This window comes from Morone saxatilis, unplaced genomic scaffold (genome assembly GCF_004916995.1).
Source record: "Morone saxatilis isolate NCDOM2014 unplaced genomic scaffold, NCSU_SB_2.0 Contig4, whole genome shotgun sequence".
Taxonomy (NCBI): Eukaryota; Metazoa; Chordata; class Actinopteri; family Moronidae; genus Morone; species Morone saxatilis.
In genome coordinates, this window is record NW_023339984.1 from 13,541,087 (window position 1) to 13,541,289 (window position 203).

At 41.4% G+C, this 203-nt stretch overlaps 1 protein-coding gene across 1 annotated transcript in view; it reads left to right on the forward strand.

The window, feature by feature from the left end:
• The window catches only part of LOC118338479 (lithostathine-1-beta-like), a 34,598-nt gene that overhangs the window by 33,463 nt on the left and 932 nt on the right, over positions 1–203 (forward strand). The window lies entirely within an intron of this gene.

Here is a 203-nt window from a genome sequence, read left to right on the forward strand (position 1 = left end):
GTGGACTCAATCAGTTAAATGACATTCATTTCAAGAATGAAATTCAGACTGAGGAGAGGTTTTGGATCGGCCTGTTCAGAGACACCTGGAGGTGGTCAGATGGGAGTCATTCCTCTTTCAGAAACTGGGATCTGAAGTTATTTAAAGATGACGACAGCAAGAAATGTGCTATGACTATGTTAAATGGAAAATGGGGCTCTGAT